Source organism: Mirounga angustirostris, unplaced genomic scaffold (genome assembly GCF_029215605.1).
Source record: "Mirounga angustirostris isolate CCGP_5_RB_7025 unplaced genomic scaffold, mMirAng1.0.hap1 SCAF_7, whole genome shotgun sequence".
In the NCBI taxonomy this organism is placed as follows: Eukaryota; Metazoa; Chordata; class Mammalia; order Carnivora; family Phocidae; genus Mirounga; species Mirounga angustirostris.
In genome coordinates this window covers 101,463,440-101,470,056 of record NW_026991715.1, presented here as the reverse complement: position 1 = coordinate 101,470,056, position 6,617 = coordinate 101,463,440, and the positions used below count along the sequence as shown (strand labels likewise).

At 39.1% G+C, this 6,617-nt stretch overlaps 1 long non-coding RNA gene across 1 annotated transcript in view; it reads right to left on the bottom strand.

Annotated features, from left to right (window-relative positions):
- Positions 1-1,240: 1,240 nt before the first annotated feature.
- The window catches only part of LOC135365266 (uncharacterized), a 65,910-nt gene continuing 60,533 nt past the window's right edge, over positions 1,241-6,617 (bottom strand). Inside the window, exons 2-3 of the long non-coding RNA XR_010412906.1 lie at positions 2,182-2,485; positions 1,241-1,332 (exon numbers count right to left, since the gene is read on the bottom strand). This is a non-coding gene — a long non-coding RNA (uncharacterized LOC135365266). The remainder of the gene's footprint in view (positions 1,333-2,181; positions 2,486-6,617) is intronic.

Genomic DNA, 6,617 nt, shown 5'->3' with positions numbered 1-6,617 from the left:
ATCCTCCAAAAGGAAACAGAAACCACAATTCTACCACCAAGTCTTCTTTTAATATAAATAATAGGAAAGTTAGAAATATAATAGAAAATCACAGATCGTTGTCCAAAGCAGAAATTATAGGGTCTAGGGGAAAATGTGTAATTTCTATCCTCCAAAACTCTAATATGATGTTTACATATCCATTTAAGAAGGGAAAAATCTATTACCAAAATTATTGAACTTCAGCTTCTGGCCACAGCACTCAATTTGGGAGTCTCTGTTGTTATTGAACATGAAGCTACTCAACATAATTGGAAAGCACTGTGGTAGAGAAAATACTGCTCATTTGTGGGGAAAAAATTGAATTTACTTGCAATAGCATTGTTCCTCTCACGATTTTAAGAATGGAAAAAAATGCCACTTGGATTCTCCAGACAGATGTGTTCACATCTTCCCCAAGGTATTTATCAAAGTTTCATAGCAGGGGAAAAATGGGTATTTAAAAAGCAAATTATTTGTATATGGGTGTCTTGTTGGGTTCTTTTTGCAGATGCCGTAGGCACATATGTAACTCTCTACAGTGCTCTCTTGCCACTTCAGCAAAGATGCTGGCTGTGCAGTGGTGCTCATGACAGGAAGGGCAGAGCATGGACAGGAGGCCGAATGTCACCTGAAACCTTTGAATAGAAGAATATAAGCATCTTCTTCCATTGCTCATAGGGACCCAGAATTACATTGGAAAGGCCACTGGGGAGAGCTGGAGCTGTTCCTAGGAATGGCCTTTTTTAGTAATAAACAGTGTTTCACAAAGAAACTGTACTCAGTTCAAAAGCCATGACTGAAAAACCCTAAACAAATTTTCATCAGAAACTTAATGGAGGGGCACCTGGGTTGTTCAGTCGGTTGAGCACCCAATTCTTGATTTATGCTCAGGTCATGATGTCAGGTTCTGTGCTCAGCACTGAGTCTGCTTGGGATTCTCTCCCTCTCCCTCTTCCTCTGCTCCTCTGCCCCTGCTTATGAGCTCCCGTGTGTGCGCGCACAGTGCGTGCTGTCTGTCTCTCTCTCTCTAAAAAAAAGAAAGAAAAGAAAGAAAGAAACTTAATGGAAATATCATATAACATGGCAAAAAGAGTTTAAACTTTAGAATCAGAATGACCAGAATTTAAATCCTAACTACCCACCCAGCATATAATTCAGACAAGTTATCGAGAATCTCTGACCCCCTGTTAGTTCATTAGCAAAATGAGGATAATAATACCTGCCTCACAGAGTGCTTCTGAAGCTCTGAGTCAATATATGTAAACCATATAGTTACTCTACAAATACTATTAATGATGTCACCAGATCAACCTGGAGAAAAGAAGAAATTCAAGGGATTACTATCTGCAATAAATAATACGATGAACCAGTAAAATTTTATTATAAACTATGTGTCCTTCAAAATTTGGGGTGCTGTGGACTATTAAAATTATGGTTTTACCACATTAGTCAAATAATAAACTCCTGAGGGTCGTAGACTAAACCATGAGTACTAGAAAAAGCAGAAACCTTTGTAGAAAATAGGGGCCAGGAAGAGGGAGATAGGAGTTGAGCCTTAAAGAATGAGCAAATGAAAGAGAAAGCAAGGGGGGATAGGAGAGGAAATTAGGAGTGTGTGTGTGTGTGTATGTGTGTGTGAGCGAGAGAGAGAGAGAAGGAGGGAGAGAGAGTGCACACCATATGGGGATACCCAAATGAGTGCCAATATTGCATTAATTGCCTCACATAGTAAACACATTTAATTATCAGATAAACTCTGAGAGGTATTATCTCCACTTTACAATAAGGAAACTGAGGTTCACAGAGGTTCATAGAGGTAAGAAACACAGAGCTATCATTGACAGAGTGAGAATTTGAACCCAGGTCTATCCAATCCAATACTTAGGCTTTTCTCAACATCATGACTGTCAAAATAATGATAAACATGATCAGAATGAAGTGTGCGGTTCCTGCTGAAGAAGATGTACTTCTATGTTCAGAGGCCTCTGGATGTCCATTTTGTAACAAAATCCTAAATTTTCTTGAATTCCAAGCTGGAGGTAAATATACTGTTAGCCACTCTCTTTAAAATATAGGAAATTGGCTCTTTTTCCCATGGGCAGAATTTGCTTAGCAGATCCGAGAACCCCTGAAAAGATTTCATATTCCCTTTTCACCTACCTCCTAATCCCAGTAAGTTCTGTTTCTTACTGAGAGAAGAATTGATTTTCATTCGTATTCACTTGAAGTAGGGAAGGTCATGGCTAGAACACTGGAAATGTATTGTCTAAAGAGCACAGTTTGTATCTTGCTTCCGAGAGATCTTTAAAGATGCTTTGGCTTAGCTGACTTTTCCTCCCCTCCTGCATCCAAGAAACATCCTCGAGGGAAAGTCAATTTCAAATCTTCACACTGCAGAGGCTCTGGGGAAGTCAGTTGCAGAATGCAGATCAGTCTGTTTCTTCTCTTTTGAGATAAACGGAATCTGGGAAGAGTTTTGAAAGAAAAGTTTTTGAGCAATCCTTAGGGCCTACACTATGCTCTGATCAGATCAAGAAACAAGGTTTCAATCTAAAAGCCAGCATGTGCCAATCTGAAAGCCAACTTGACTCTAGCCTTGATCCCCACTAACAGGATTTTTCTTTTTTTTTATTTCCAGGATCCTTCTCAAGCTTTACATTTGATATGTAAACATTCTTAATTAGTCTAGTCATTAAATAGTTCTCCTTTGCAAAAGCTTGTCCATGACAGGTTTGTTCTTAAAATGGTGTATATAAGGAATGAATGATTCTGCAATTTCCCGACAAAGAACTCTGTAGAATCTGGAAGCATTGAGATATTCGTAATCACTCAGACACAGAATTATCAAAGCACACTGTGGCTTCGTATATCCTTTTCCTAGCAACTCAAATCATCTTTAATTTCCTTTTTTAAAAAGTAGATATTTTACATAAAATTGTCTGGAGAAAAAAAAAAAAAAACTCTACAGAGCAAATGTTAGGCCAGCCTTTCTCTGCTGTGACTGATGCTGGCGAGGGTCTTGAATATTCATGCAGAATACTTTGTAAAAATCATGTGGAGTGAATATCACTTCTTTTTCCTTTCCCCAACATTTTCCCACTCTGACGAGAATAATCCAAAACTTTGGGCTGGGCACCAACCAGATTACATAATTTGTAAATTTTTATTGCAGTGACTGGCCAAGTTTAAAGCTTACAGGAAATCCTTCTTGAATGGAGATACTGGGGAAGACGGAAGCTCTCCCAACCTGCAGCTCCACTCAGGTAGTGAGCAAACAAAGATGATCTAAGAGGTGAACTGTCAAGAGCCATAAGCCAAAGACTCTAAGAGAAGACTAAGCCTCTAGTCTTGGGATAAATAATACTGTGTATTAACACAAGTGCCAGGCCCATCATAGATGTTTTGCATGCATTCTCTCATTTAATCCTTATAACTCTATCATGTACTTTTCATAAGTGAGGAAACTGAGGCATAGAGTGGTCACACAATAAGTAAGTGGTAGAGCCATGGTTTGCACCAGGCCGTCTGATCCCAGAGATTGCACTTTCAGCCACTATGCAAGCTCATTTCTTTCAATTACTTTCTAGACTGTGAGCCCCATAAGGTCAAGGACTTGGTCCATCTTGCTCATTTGCATATGTCCAAAATCCTAGAACAGTGTCTGGCACATAGTAGGTACCTAATGAACATTTAATTATTCAATTATATAATTAAATGATGAAAGCATAAATCAATTCCCAATCTAGCTTGTTCCTTTGGTCTTCACATTTACTGGAGACAGAAAACGGGACACTCCCAGGTGCATGAAAGATATGACCAAATGAAGAATCTCTGCCCCAGCTATTTCTCTGATGTGGACCCAGCCAACAGACAACTAGGACAGCAGTGCCTCCCCTCTCCCCATCTTTGTGAATATTTTTTTCTTCTTTTTGTGTAAATCCTGATTAGCCTCTAATGTGCAATTCCCTAACACCATTCTTTTCCAGCATTAACTATGTGGGATGTGAAGGCAACAGAAAGGAAACAATTTTCTTCTCCACACTTACCCACATAAGGTCCAAAGCCCTGATATTGGACTGCAGCATTTCAGAAAATCTCCCTCTTAGAATAGGCTCTTTCCCACCATGCAAACCCATTTATTCTTCCCTAATGTCTCTAGTTTCCACCCAGCTCCCCTAGGTAAATCCTCTGGCTGGACTGTGTGCCTGACTTTACTTCACCTCCCTGCCTGGAGGCTTCCTTTATGATCTTTCTTGGCTTGTCCCTGTCAGTCCTTGAGCGGTACTGTCCCAGGTAGACCTAGCTCAAGCTCCTAGAACCCCAGACCCATCCAACTCCTGGTCCCCCTTCCTAGGGCAAGAATTTGGACATCTGTAAACTGGTCCAAATCACCTGTACTCCTCTTCTCCCCAACATTGCTATTCAGAGGAAGTATAGCATCAAGCTTAAGAAATCAGATTCTGGAGCCAGACCAAATCCACATCTCAGCTTAGCCACTTACTTGCTGTGACCTCGGGCAAGTTATTTTTCTTCTCTGTTCTGAGTTTCTCCGTTCGTAATAGTAGTAGCTCCATCATGGTTGTAAGGATTAAGGGAACATGTGTAAAGCACTGGGACAGTGCCTGACCCACAGTAGGTGTTCTGTAAGTGTGAGCTGTTGCTGCTGTTGCTATTGTTCAGGAGAAATAAGGTATCAAGAGCATCTAAGGAGAGCCTTAGAGTAAGAAAAAGATGTCATGATCTGAACACTAAGGGCAACTCAGTGAAAAGGAGGAGTTCTACCTCTCCTATTTTGCTGGAGGTGCTATGTGAATAAGGGCAGAGTATACACATAACAACCTCCTTTTCTCCCAATGATGTCAACTGTACATTCTCCTCTTTAACTCCTTAAATACTGAAGCCACATATCTAGATTTTTTTTCAGTCTTTTTTGTGACTCTTTTCTCTGAGTAAGAAGAAATTTTAAGGGTTCTGGGGAACTGAGTTATTAATTTTCTGAGGCCTCAGTTTACCATGAAATGAGAGGGTTGAATTTAAATTACCCAGCTCTACTATCCTATAATGGGCTGGGCTCCCTGACCTCAGCTAACTTCAGCTGAGCCACAGAAAGTTGAGCATCCTGATCCTCACTGTTCTCACTGCCCTAAGAGCAAGGTATGGCCCTTTTAATCACACATCAAAAAACATGTTGAGGAGGCTGTGGGTGGGAAAAGACAGGCAATTAGGGCATAGAGACTAGAATGAAGAATAGGTAGAAACAGAAAATCAGAATGTAACTAAAACACTGATTACAAGGCATTCAATTTAAAAAATGTGCCAGAGGGGTGCCTGGGTGGTAGACTCGGTTAAGCGACCAACTCTTGGTTTTGGCTCAGGTCATAACCTCAGGGTTGAGAGATCAAGCCCCATTTTGGGGTCTGCACTCAGCACAGTCTGCTTAAGTCTCCCTCTCCCTCTGCCCCTTCCCACCATTCTCTCTCTCTTTCTTTCTTTCAAATAAATAAATACATCTTTAAAAACAAATAAATAAAATAAAATAAAAATGTTAAAATGTGGTGGAGATTTGGCATTTAGAAAATAGATATTACAGCAGAAGATTGAAAACAACTTACACGTGCATCACCAAAGTAGGCTAAACAAACTATAGTAGCATCATTAAATGAAATGCTATACAGCCTTTAAAAACAATTAGGCAGCTCTATGCTTTGTAAGTCCTGTTAAGGAAAGATGTCCTTATTGCTATATGAATATATGCATATTGCTATATGAAAAAAGCAAGATCAGACCATAAATACCATTCTCTCCCTTATACATGCACACACACATACATTTATACATGCATAAAATATTTATGAACAAACATATGAGAACCAGCCACAATGGCTGCCTCCTGAGAGAAAGGAAGACAGAAAGAAAAGAAGACTTACTTTTTATGGATGCCCTTTTAAATATTTTGCATTTTGAACCATGTTACTCTCTGTTAATGTAAATAAGCCAATCCAATACTGTATGTCAATTATTCCTCAATAAAAAAATTAAATTAATGAATATGAAATAAAAATTTGAATTTATCATAATTCCCACAGTGGAGAAAATAGAAAGTTATAATATTTGAGAACACAAAGTATATTATATAGTAAATACATTTAACCTACATAAAGCAAGCATACACAATTCTGCTGATTTAAATTAAAGCAAAAACCTTCATTGATATAATACCTGGGAATTTCTTCAAAATGATACAGGTGGAGGGGAAATGAATGGGAGTTTAGATGAAAACACAACGGGCCATGAATTAGTAATTGTCGAAGCTGATGATAGGTACACAAGGTCCCTTATACTTCCGTAAAGTATTGAGGGCTTCTGTCTACTTCCTTAAGTGACTAAAATTTTCCATAATAAAAAGCATTTTTAAATGGCTTCATTAACAGTCTATAAATAAGTAGATAGGCTTTTTATAGGGCTCTCAGGTAGACCAAATTGATTTCAAGATGTGAAGTCTGTGAGCACAGACCTAGTAAAGGGTAAGAGAGCATTTCGCCAGTATTTCGCACAAGGAGCACTGGCTTGAGGGCAGACATGAGACTCAAATTAGG